Raw genomic sequence first — 13,177 nt, 5'->3', positions numbered from 1 at the left:
TTTAAAACCATAATTTTATCCCTCCACAATATACAGTCATTCTTCCTCGCCATTTACCCAGCTAATGAATGCCAGCAATTAGTAAAATGTAATCCCATTGCACAATCATTTTAATGCTTTTAGCACTCAGAAAAGTAAACACCAAATTAATACTGCTCAAGCCATATCAGATCCTAGTTGGAAGCAAGCAATTATAGTTCAGCTCCTCAGGTGTAATTAAATGATTGGAATGATTTAGTTCCATAAATGCAAGTTAATTCATAAGCAAGCAACAAATATACTGGGAGTAATTACAAGAAACATTGACAGTCTAAGCATGGCATGTGCCTTCCTGAACCTGATATAGGAAAATGCTGCCCTCTCCCGGAAATAATAGACTATGGCACAGGAAAAATTTGTGGCCGAAGTCAAGAGCCTCATTTTACAGACTCCGTCTTCATTGGTGAAATAGGTCCTGCTAATTAATAGGAATTTTCTGGTTTACACATAGAGAAAATAAAAAACGTTGATCAGATTCAGGTCACCTATCGATCAAAGTAAAACAGAAAGATTTTGGGGCTCCCTGGGATGYGCAAATTAATTTCCTCATAATTAGAAAAAAATTTTAGGTTACAGAACAACAAAATATTCCAGACACTAAGTATTTAARCTGATCGCTCTGAAAACAAACGCTGCAATAGGTGGCTGACTTTTGCACAACGCTTACTTGTTTAAAATACACCTTTACAGAAGGTACCTTGAACATAGATGTATTTTYAAACTTATTGGACCATCATTATTCAGTCAGCGTTAAAACTTCACCATATCAAAAACCATGAGAAGTGGCCATTAAGGTTTTCACATAAGGAATCATCAGAATAATAGAATACAATTATTCTAAATCTTTCATTTGAAGACCATCTGTTAATAATCAATCCGTGTAATAATGGGAGGAAATTAAAGCTGGAGATTAAAATAAAGTGTACTGGTAGACTGAAAATACAAAATGAAACCATGACCCAAATGCTAGAATTAATTTTAAATCTAATTTCCTTATTAACTATTTATTTATTCAACCTGTGCTTGTGTAAAACTACTCGGACATCATGAAAGAAATTGATGAAAATAAAAAAGAAATTGTCCTTATCTGTTGAATATAAAATGCAACAGTCACATAAAATTCATAGTTAAGTACAATAATGAGAGAACTCTCAAATCTAACTATTTTGCCATCTACAGAAATAACAAATGCTTCCCAATGCTGCATATAGAAGCATGGGAGAAAAATCACACACTGTGGTAGGATGTAATTGTTTTCCACACAGAGAAGCTACAGGAAAGCTCAATTGAGAAGCACCTGATCACTCTAAAAGCCTGAATTTTTTCTTTACCAATAGCACTTTCACATAATTTTTTTTTCCCCACATCTTGGTATATTTCAAAACAAACCTAAGCTGTACTCAAATACCTTTGCTGCTACTCTACCTACCGTGGAAAAGAAAAAGATATTTTAAGAAGTCGTATTATTAAAAGTTTAAAATGTACTGCACATTTGATTTGCCCTTTGATGTCACAGTCCTATTTTTCTATTCAAATCTTGTACACTGTAAGTTAATTGCTTTTGGAAACTACTTATTATTCATGTAAAAATTAATGTGCCAATGTGTTTAAATCCTTTTAAATGACCATTCATGCATCTTTCTTCTTTAAGTACCAATGAAATCTGTCAAAGATATCAATGCAAGATGGTCTTAGACAAAGTTCTAATATAGATTTTTTCTGCTAACATAAGATTTTCATTTTCGTCAACTTTACTTAAATTCCATTAATTTTTTAAGCTGCTTTTAATAAATTCACAAGTAAAAAATTTTAGGCTCCATAGTCTGTCATTTGTGTTCCAGCTGACTTTATGAATATTAATAACAGTGTTATCCTGATTAAATAGGCTTCATATAAAATCCCTGTGAATCCTATAGCTCAGACATCTCATTTTTCCAACTCTTTATGAATTTGGATTCAGACATTAAACTGGAAAAAACCTTAAAAAACAGACTCAATGGTACATTGGTGTACCCTTAAGCAAAAAATTGGATGTTCTAATGATTCAAATAATTAAAATTGATAGGACCACATATTGAGATTTCAGGCTTTCTGTACACATGCAACATATTTTAACTCTAATGAAAACATCAACACTTCACAGACAAGGGATTAAGAATCTATTATAAAATAATAACACCTGTCCTAATGCTTACCTTAAACAAACAGATGATATAATCTTAAAGCTTCRTATATGGAGTGCTGATTTGGAGAAGTATTTTCCAAAGAGAAAGAAATTTGTGAATGCTTTATTATATAAGCATACACATGAAATACATGAATATTCTATCTTACCATAGGAGCCCAGTGGAAAACAGCATTAACTTTTTAATGGTTTATACTTCAGGAAAACCAGCCTTTTTCTTAAGAATGTCAAATTGAAGAACACAGGAATTACTAATTATATCCAATGAGGCTCATGCAGTTCCAGTTTCAAAYGGTAAAGTTCTTTCCATGCTTTTGTTTGAATTATTTACATCTGTGACTGACAAAAATGGAAAATAAGGCTCACTGCACTGCCATCACTCTTTTAAATAGTGCTAACTGGGATGACTCTTTCCTCATCCATTCAGCCAAATATTCTGCAAAAACACCATTAAAATATTTTGCCTTTCAGTACCTTGGAGTATGAATGGATTTTAGGGGAGATAAAAATCTAAACAAAATAATGGCTTATTCAAAAGAAAGGYATACCAATCCTGGTTCTAATTATTCATCAACACAAACACTTAATAGGAATTAAATAAAAACAAGAGGTATATAAAAATAACATACATCTGCAAGACAGGAAGCATACAGTGCTTTACTTGTGCAGTTCCAAACAGCTTTTATAACAGCTATAGCAGTATTTCCTCTCCCTGAGGTAGAAAAACCAACCTCTTGATTGTCTGCAGAGTAACTACTATACARTGGAGCACTCTATGGTAACTCCAACCCCACAACAGCACCACAGTAACACCAACGCCAACGCTTTCTCTCCCTGGGCAGGACGGAGAAATCCATCATTGAAGCTGCAGTTCAGTTACTGACTCCCCTCCTCAGGAACACAAAGACTGTTGGAACCACTCCATATGGACACCCAGTGACTGCAAACCCCCATTCCTTGGTCTCGCCTTGACAGGTTTTGAAGTCGACCACTGAATCGTGGCCTTAGCTTCTGTGACAGGACACAAATGCTCACCAGTGTCGACCAAATTCACCCATTCTTCACATAAAATCCTTCAGTCTCAGGAGAGTTTTTCTATACAGAGGGGTATCCCACCTGCCCTACCTCTGGTGGAACAAGAGACCAGTTCCCACTACCCCTCGGAACAAAACTGAGCCAGTTTTTGTCACCCTTAAAGATACAGTTAACAGTTGCCATTGACAGTGCAGGGATGAAATACCATATAGTTTATGAACAAGGAAACAGAGAATGAATTTTAGCATTATTTCCATAAGATTAATTAAACTGCCAGGATCTTCTAAAATATTCTGAAACGTTTTGCCTTGGGGCAYGCTAAACTAAAAAAATCATAATTTAGAAGGGCACACTTCATAAAAACGGGTTACCTTCTCAAAGCATTTCCCCAGGGAACAAACAGACAGTTTTCTTAGCCCAGGTGGATGTCAAGCTTTGATTCAATGACACACTCCTCCAAAAAGAGTCACATTTCCTCTCTATGTTAAGAAACTTCATGGCAAATCAGAAATCTAAGGCAATTCTTAGTAGGTTAAAACTAGGTTTGGACAGTTATAAAAACACTAGTCAAAGGGTAACAGAAATAGCCAATTCAAACATTTGTTAAAAGTGGAATAATACTCATCTGTTAAATACTTTAAAGCTATGAAATGAAACACACTTTGATTACAGAGGTACTTATTGTATTACACTGTATTACTTTTATATGCTTTTAAATAAAGTAGTTCATGCAAAATACTGTATTTTGTATATGAGAATACAAAACAAGTGGATTAAACCTGTAAGTGGATGAATGCAGCATGAGTAGTACTTCAAATTTACAACTCTCTCACCACTAAAAAGACTTCAAGATTTTGGTTAACAAAAGTAGCTTCACTACCTGGAAGCTTGATAAAAACATTTGCCCAGATGGCAAAGTGAAGCCATAACCCCCGACTTTTCCTCCCTGCTGATTCTTGACCCAAAAGGAGATAAGACCTAAGCAGTTGGTTTCAACTAATCTGCATAAATCAGAAAAGCCCTGAAGAAACAGGGCCCAGGTATTTTTCCTCTGCTGCTGCAGCAGTTTCTTCATATTCTCACTATAAAATTTGCATGTGGTGCTTTTAATGATGGCATACCATAAGCCAAAGAGCACTTATTCTCTTTGTCATGTTTTTGACAAAAGCATGAGAGGATTCATGTGCATGAAAATGCACAAAACCAACTAATTTAAAACAGCTTTCACCTATTCCTAAATAAAATTTAATTGGATTAAGGACATACACTTTCCTTTTTATTTTCTCTCCCTCACTTTAAACTCAGTGTCTTCAAGGCTCAACTTTCTCTCTGTGCATCCGGAAATGTTTAAGTGCATATTGGCTCACCAACAATCTCCCATCTCTTCTGCCCTCTGAAACATTCTTTCTTTCACATTAACAATCTCCATTTGTATTTTATTTACTAAACCATCTTCAGCCTGCTCAGTTGTTTTCTTTTCCCWGTTTTGGCCTTTGTCCTCCAATTCTATTCTTTTTCTTTAGTTTTGTCTTCTCTTTGACAATACATGTCTTTTCCTTTTCCTCCTCTTTGAAAGGTAAAGAAAACTGCAGAGAATCTTGTCAAACACTCTCTCCATTTTTTTTTTCACAGCTTTTCTCATCTTGCTGTGCATTCTGGGAAGCAACTTTCTTCTGTGACACTCTAAATAACATTATTTTCATTCTAGTAATGAAACTAAGACAGGCTTTGATCAGGTGTGAACAGCCAAATCATTTAGCCATCCTTTGGTTTTGTTATGAACACTTCAGTGGCTTTTTAACTCAATATTATGCATCGCATTATATATTGTTATAGACAGCCAGGTCTCCATTTCTAAACAGTTTAGAACCAGATTGTGATTTCCATAGCCTTTACAGATAGGAAAAAATATGTTCATTTAAAAGTAGCTGTTGTCTTATCTGGAGCCTAGGGAATATTGAATAGAATATTTTAGTAGAATCAGCTTTATAGAGTGGCAAGGGCCACCTGTGCATTGCACTCTGTTGACAGGATCATAGTCAGCAGACAAAGGGAAGTCATTAAACCCTTCTATTTTCTATCTGAAGTGCTGCATCTGGTCTGACCTGCACATGGGTATCCTGAAACTAAGYCCAGCAGGTGATTAAAGATGATTAGGGTTCTGAAGAACATGAGTTACAAGGAATTTGCAAGAGTCTGGTTAGTTGGTTTTAAGGAGAGAAGGCTAAACAGGCATTTTATTGGGTTTTAGCTCCTTTGTGAGCAAATACAGAGAAGACAAAGACAGATCCTTCTGGCAGAGAGAAGCTGTAACACAGAAAACTCYGAATTATGGGTAAAAGGAAGTTTTTCACAATGAGGAAGGTCGCTGGAACAAATTGCTTAGAAATGTTACAGAATCTCTTTGACTGGACATGGGCAAAACTCATCTGGGTATATCAACCCAATCTAACTTTAAAAACTGCCCCAATCTGAACTGGATGATATGCACAGGTCACGTCCTGCCTATCTACTTCGTTTTTCTAAGGATTGCAACAAAACAAACCCSCCAGAACTAGAATTCTTGTAAAAGAAAAAAATATTAGATTGCTTTCTTCAGCAGAGGCCTTGACCAACCAAGAGCCAAACAGCAGTGAGGCACAACCAAAGACAACCCATGAGGCAGACAGGATAAACGCCAACAGGGAGGAAACAGTACAACAGCATCATCTGCACAGCATTTTGAGCCCTACTGGTCTTGAGCACTGTGTTTTCTTCAGTTCAGTATATGATTGGATGATATGGCATTAGGCCAAATGTCAAATACTGGTTTGCACACCACCCTTCAGTAAACCAAAAATGGACCACAGACACAGTTCTTTTACCTGTCTTTTCAAAAGCTTGGGCCTCAAACCCCATAAAATCCATCCCTCTCCGAGAAAATGTCACAGTGACTAAAGATGTACAAAGCTAATTATGGAAATGATTCAAGAAACATGAGTCTTCAGTGCTTAYGTTTGTAAAATTCATTGCATAGTATATTCAACATACTGAAACTCCCAGATCTCCAAATCATAATTTCTTTTATCACAGAACTAAGTTGCTAGCCCAGATTATACCATAAAAGCACAARTAACATCACAAAACATTATATGCACATAAAAATGTGAAGTAGTAACTTCRTGCCAAATTCACAAACCACTAGTACAAGTAATACCATTAAGCAGAAATTACCTCTCCTGCCAAAAACATTCCAATTGTTTGGCTGCCTTCACAGAAAGAAGTAAGATTGAACAGGGACTTAGCAAAGAAAAGGAGGTAAGAAACCACACTGAAGCAGAGAAACTTGATTTATCCAGCCAACTCACATTTCTCAAGGTACCTTCAAACAGCTCCATTTTTCCTGACAGCAAATGAAGTAAAAATAAAAAGCAAAAAGGCTACAGTGTGGATATTGGAGCATGACCAAAAACTATCATGAGCACTGAACATGCAGAGGCCTGCCAGAATGTGCCAACCTTTTAAGATCCAGTCCTGTACAYGGGGACTGAGAGGGGCCTGTTGGGTTCCTGCAGGGAAACACAGCTGCATCAGCTATTTATCTGTCAGGCTGTTTTAAGCAGCATAAAAGCACAAATGCACCTCCATCACTGTCATAAAGCAGTGTAATCAGTGCACTGAGTYGACCCAAATTATGCAACTACTCAACTCCACAGTGCACGCTTCAGCTGCTGAACCACATCACCTGAAATTTCACAAGCTAAAAAGCTCAGAGAAATAAAATAACACTGATTCCACATTAGCAATTTTTGTTCTTTACAAGCAAATTAACTAAGCTGTCATTTTCTTAGATGACTACCTGAAGGGAAAACTGTCCTTCAATTCCAAGTGTAATTGCTCCCCAAACCATGCCTGAACAGCAGTAAAAGCACAGGAACAGAGCATTGCTCAGGTGCAAATTCAGACATATATTTTAATTCAATAAATATACAGTCTTGCCTGATCTTCCAATTTTCTTTTTAAATTAGGAACTAGATCCAGGACATAGTGCCTTCACGGACTGTGAGTAGTAACTCCACCCTTGTAAGCAAGAAGCAGAAGAAATGGCACACTTCAGGATGTGTCCAMAGGGAGGGCAATGGAGCTRCTGAAGGGTCTAGAGCACAAGTCTTCTGAGGAGTTGCTGAGGGAACTGTGATGCTTAGCCTGAAGAAAAGGAGGCTGAGAGAAGACCTTACAGATCTCTCCAACTACTGAAAGGAGGTTGYAGTGATGCAGGGGTCAGTCTCTTCCAAATAACAAGCAATAGGTCAAGAGGAAATGGCCCCAGGTTACACCAGGGAAGGTGAAGATTGGATATTAGGGAAAATTTCCTCACAGAAAGGTTTGACAAGCTTTGGAACTCAAGGAAGTGGCGGAGTCACCAYCCCTGGACATATTTAAAAGATGTGTWGATGTCATACTAGGGAACATGGTCTAGCGGTGGTCTTGGCAGTGCTGCATTAATGGTTGGACTYGATGTTCTTAAATGTCTTTTCCAACCTAAATTATCCTATGATTTTATGATTGCTACGTTCCAACAACATTTCTGAGCGTTTTCAGCACCTATRTATTGACTGTGTGCTTAACATGCATGATATGTAGCATGCCTTATTTGCAGTTACTTAGGTATGATTTGCAGGACAGTCTTTTCAGGATGTGATTAGCAGGATGTGATTTTAGAAACTTAGTCYAGATGCTTCCCTGAAATTTACTACAATATCAAAGAAATCTGAAAACCAGTACAATTCAAAATAACAAGCTASACACTCAGAAATGGTCTTGGACTCACAGAGAAAACAAACAACAACAAAACCAAAACAAAACAAAACCAAACAAAACCAAACAAAAACAACAACAACAAAAAATCAAAAACAAACAAAAAAAAGCAGCATTGGCTGAAATTTAAAAAGTTCATTAAGATCATCAGTCACATCACAGATATTTCTGACAGTGGATCAATTTCCCTGTCAAACTTTAAGAAAGCAATACAAAACAACCACATATCAGGTTACTAATCAAACAGCTGCATTTTGTTTTATGTCAGGGAAAACAACATATTTATCCCTTAACTCTAGTATGGAAAAAATCCAAAACCTTCTCTCAGCTGAAACTTCCAAAAAATAAGTCAACTTCACCCAGAAGGCAGGAAATTCATTTTGTGAAAAAAAAAAAATTAAAAAATATCTGTCTAAAATGTTATAAGTTACAATCAAGGGAAAACTTAGTTACAAAAGGTCTTCCAAAGCAAAGTGCAGGACAATTTCAAACCCAAGCAGAAATGGCAGAACAAACATATCAAAAACTCCATTATTTCTATACCTTTTTCTACCAATGAAACACTCCAGCATTTTTTTTTTATTTGAATACATAGATCATTCTCATTCTTGAATCTTTTAATTATTTTTAAAGACGTGCAACACACAGAATGAAGAAGCTGTACCAAAATATTTTCTAAAAAATAAAAATTTATTTACTGGGTTTTGAAGAAAGTTCATTTTAAACTCTCTAGTAAGCACATTATGCAGTCAAAACCATGAAAGTAATTYACAGCAGAGAAGCCCTAAAGAATTCCTCTGAGAATATAAATGACAGAGTTTCATATAAGTTGAAGGATACACAACAGAYGGGAGAACTTTTTATTAGGGGTTCTGAGCCTTAAAATCAGATTCTTTCCACACAGATAAATGGAAAAAAAACCCCTAGAAAAATTCAAGACCTAGAATTATCTAGCCATTTTCAGCAAGATTATTCTCCTTGGGTTTCTTCTTTGTAAAAGGAAACAGACAGATATTATATTCTTTCTTGCAAGTTCATCTTAAATTCCAAAGCCYTGCATTAATTATTCCTTGATTCATCAAGATACATTCATATTTTTATTGCCAAAACACTTGAGCTGAGACAGCAGCTGAATATTGGCCCCAGACCAGTAATTCCTGGGTGGAACTATGGAGTTCTAAATCCACTTACTAGATGAAGGAGAAAAAAACCTTTCCTTAGTACTTCTGAAACCCACGCTTATTTTGATGACTGCTTTCTCTTGCACGTGATTGTGGTGTATTTTGAGGCTCGTTTGTCAGATTATTAATAATACTGACTATTAAGTATTTCACTGCTTGGTATCACTAAAAGATGATTTAAAAAAAAAACAAAAACAAAAACATGACTTTATAGCTACAGAAGTGTGATAAAAGACAAGATTAAAAAAGGGAAAGTCTGGCCAACAGTTCAAATACTCTGAATAATTCTGAAGACATTCTTGGACATTGTGAAGTTCCAAGACTTGCAGGCTCCACAGTTTTATCTCCTCTTTCATACTGAAGGAGTGCCTGACAAAGTTAGGTATGTGTACTAGTATGGCTTCTGTGCCTAATCATAACACTCAGAAAACTCCTAAATAACTTCCTCTTTCACAGTCCAGCTGGCAGGATATAAGAGAGGAAGTATTCTGAAATATTTCCTAAAATTCATAAAATATTTTCTAAAACTTTAAAGCCACAATATCTAACCAATTATTTCTGTTCATATTTCTGCTCATCCAAAGGAAGTAAGTTCTTCAGTGGATTGTGCATCTGCTGAGCAGTCTGATTTGGGAAAGGAGGTTTTTCGGAAAGGTTGCAGTTTTTGCCATAACTTCCTGTCYGCCTGAAAAGAGTGAACTGAGTTTAATTTAATTTACTAACCACACTGAACTTTACTGAGGTGTAAGATTATTTTTATCAAGGATACCCACTGTATATAAAAGGTAGTTCAGTACTTAGAAGGTTTTTCACAGTTCTTTCAGGACTGATTGAAAAAACACACCTACACTCRGACAACCATGAATAGACATCTCCCTAAAAACCTGTTTCTCAAGACATTTGAGAAGTCCAGWGACCCCATAACCAGCAAACTCACACTCTGATCACATTTTTCTTTAATCACGTGAGATAAAGTTTCATTTCAAAAACATTATGGATAACATCTGATAACTTTTACGAACTTCTTTATAACTGGGGTTTAACATTAATCTGAATGAATTTCTATAGCAACTGGAACAAAAAATTTTCTTTTATTTACAGTATCATTCCTGTGTTATGAAACAATTACACTTTCACACATAATTATATAGAATTACAGTTTAAAAAAATCCATCACTGGTTTTTATTACATGTGAAATTTTTAAGTGCTGAAGATGTACAGATAATTCTTAATTTTCCTAACCTCTCTAATGAACTGAATGATTGTATTATTGGAAAGAAAGTGTCATACATAATACTAAATGGGTTCTCAAGAAAGTACCTAGTTTGGTTTTTTTTCAGTTGTTAACTTTTAAGGTAAATTTGGATACAACTGGAGGGAAACCTCATAATGAAAGCAACCTATGCTATTTATAGTAAGTTTTCTCTCTAGTGCAAGMCAGTGAATGTTTGCCAAAAGAATTGTACATCCAGGAGGGTTTTTGAAATATGAAAGATACTTTTAAACTATGAAGAGAATTATAATTTTTGCCTAATATTTAGTAACCTTCAGATACTGTAATTCCACTTCAGATCCTGGAAAAACATTCCGGAGACAAATATTAGTCTACCACTGGATAGTGAAGAGGAGGAACAAAATTACATTTCAAGGGGAAACTGTTTTAATTAGAGTTACCTTGTACACCTGCACACCAGTCACCTTCAGTACATYGTGCGAAGTGTTACACCCCACAACTCTGTTTATTCTTGCTACCATCAAATTCTGAATCCATAAAGCAAGAAGCTCAAGTTTGCTCCCAGGCATATTCATACCACCCTACATTTATGCTTCTGTAGTGYAGAAAACTATCTTAAACAACCTGAACTAGTTGACTGCACATCTCACAATAATAGTCTCTAGAGACACCCATTGCACCCTAATCCATAACCTTTATGACAAAGGAATCCCTCCTAGATGCTCCATTCTTTTATATTTCAGGATACCATGAACAAACAGGTAAACAAGGTCCACTAGTGCCCTTCACMATTGAATTGAGTCAGGAATGGCCTCACTATGATCCTGAAAGAAACCCGATTATATAAAAAAACAGAAGGTGAGTCTATTCTCACAGGTAGCTGCATTTCTGAATCTGTACTTCTGCAGTCTAATAAATTTCCAGCATTTGGAAAGAAAGCCTGATTAAATGGAAGGAGACCTCAGCAATCTTATCACCAGCCCATGAGATGAAAGAAGCTGAGCTACTGCCTGTGCAGAAGCTTACCACGCACTATACTAGACTCCACASTGGTTAAACCATTTGGCATGCAAAACCATTTACCTGAATCCCATCTGACAATCCAAAGATCAGATTCTGACCCTGAAGTCATGACCCTTCTTTCGCTGAAGCAGAACAAGCTACAAGCTTACGAAAAACTTACAGCTYCGGAAGAAAACAAAGACCATTTGCAATCTCAGCACTTACCTAGAAGAGCTGTTCAGTGACAGCAGTTCCTCATCCTCCAGCTGTCAAGTCAATATTCATTGCCACAAGTCTTGATGTGATCTAACTCAGGTAAAAGTAGCAAATTCCTGACTTCAGGGACACTGGTACTTTGACAGGAGCCCAAGAAAGCTGGACTCTGTAAAAAGCAACAGGTGCAGAACTCCTTGTTTCCAAATAAAGGGAGCCAATGAAGGCATGTTTGGGAAGCCAACAAGTGTGAAAAATGTCCAGCTTGATGAAATATCTGTCAGGTCCAGTAACTTTTTTTTGTGAAGTGGATACCGTATCAAGTCTATTTTTTATCTTCCTGGGACTCAAAAGCTCCAATACACTACATATGTAAAAAGTCAACACTGAACATTACAGCTTATTTATTAAATGTGTATGGTAAAATGAGTGGCAGCCATTTCACTTCGCTACCTACATGTTTCAAATTCTGGCTTGCAATTTGGTTACTGAAARCTTGCCTTCTTCTTCAGTTCAAACTGACTGAGGTGCTCAGCTGAGGTACCCAGCACAGAGTCACYTCTGTGAGAACCTAGAATCCATTCTATTGTCTTGTCAAGTCTGAAAAATACTTACATTTACTTCTCCTGAAGACATACCAGAGATCTGATTCTGCATAAAATAAGCTTTYCTGATAGGAAGCAATTTATTACAGAAAGGTACCTTTAATCATGGGCTCCACCATCTACACAGCATTTAGACCCCATCTCCACCACATGCAAGACTGTTTGACTAGGGCCAATCTAATTTCTCATTGTTACTGTAACAACAGTTCCGTTCTCACTCACAGACCAGAAGTTTTGCATTAATCTCTACTTAGCACAGGCACAATAATTTGCCTACAGATAATATACGGGAGGATGCTGAGAGCATTGACACCTATTCACACCTTTGAAACCCAAAACCACTCTAAGCTCTAACATTATAATGTAAGTAAAGAATGTATAGTAGGAAAGATGGTACTAATCAGTTTCATTTTATTCACTTCATCTTTTCTGCAGTAGCAATGTGTTTTGCAAGTGAAGGGGTTTCCTTTTACTGACCTTGGCATTCATCAGGACCATACTGTGATTTATATTGAGAATTCCAGGCCTTTATCTGATCTTATAAATAAATGTAAAATACATAAAACAATTATCCTAGTGTAAAATTGAATTTTATCTCTCTGTAATCAGCTTTTGTCTATGATACATATTTCTATGTTTGAATACAATTCAAAATTAATAATAGGTATAATTTATTTTCTGACTTTTCATTATCTTGACATTTTAACTATCTTTTTTTTTATATACTCAGGCTTTCAATATATTTAGGGCTTCAACCCCRCAGTTCCTTTTTAGACATGTACAATGTGTCTTTCAGAATATCCATTCAAAGAACGAGCCTGCTGAAAGAACACATTGGCCATTTAACAAACCAAAAAAAAGTATTAAAAAATAGCAGGGCTTTGT

The sequence above is a fragment of the Malurus melanocephalus genome, unplaced genomic scaffold (genome assembly GCF_030028575.1).
Source record: "Malurus melanocephalus ecotype Western Australia unplaced genomic scaffold, MMel_1.1 scaffold_0, whole genome shotgun sequence".
Classification (NCBI taxonomy): domain Eukaryota; kingdom Metazoa; phylum Chordata; class Aves; order Passeriformes; family Maluridae; genus Malurus; species Malurus melanocephalus.
Note: the sequence above shows the minus strand (reverse complement) of the source record.